We start from the raw sequence: 714 nt of genomic DNA, 5'->3' as shown, positions 1-714 counted from the left end.
TTGTTGATTAATTTTAGATTAGTTTTAGTCTTTAGTTTGTTAAAATTATTTTTTTGTTTTAATTTAAGTTTTAATTATTTGGATACGATTAAGATGTTATAATTTTAGTAGTTAGCATTAAAAAATTAATTCAATTCTCTGTGAAAACGAATTCTACATCCTACTATATTACTTGTTAACGATACGTGCACTTGCATGAGAAATCAGCAACAAGGTTTAGGTAATATTGTCGAAGAGTTGATTTTTAGTTCTTTCTTGTTAATATTAATACCAAGCATTCTTAATGTTAATCTAGACTTTTATTTTCTTTAATTTTTCAGGTACTTTTGGTTGTTGTATGCGAAGAGCACAAAATTTGGAAATTGTACCTTTTGATATAGAAATCAAAAAAACTTTTCAAAGACTTTACAGGAAAAATACAAAGGTTACTGCTCCAAGTAAAGCAATAGCTGATCAACAAGGGGAAGAAACCAAGTCTTTAACGAATTATACTATCCCACAAGTACAAATCTCCACTCTAGTATCCGTAGACCCCTTATTCAAGCCAACAACTTTGAAATTAAGCCATCAATCATTCAGATGATTAAAACCTCTATTCACTTTAGAGGTTTGCCTAATGATGATCCAAATACTCATATTGTAAATTTTCTAGAAATTTGCGATACATTCAAGACTAATGGTGCTACTAATGATGCCATAAGATTGAGGCTTCTC

The sequence above is a fragment of the Theobroma umbraticum genome, unplaced genomic scaffold (assembly GCF_002168275.2).
Source record: "Theobroma umbraticum cultivar Fairchild unplaced genomic scaffold, ASM216827v3 scaffold_60.0, whole genome shotgun sequence".
NCBI classification, from domain to species: domain Eukaryota; kingdom Viridiplantae; phylum Streptophyta; class Magnoliopsida; order Malvales; family Malvaceae; genus Theobroma; species Theobroma umbraticum.
This window is presented reverse-complemented; position numbering follows the sequence as displayed.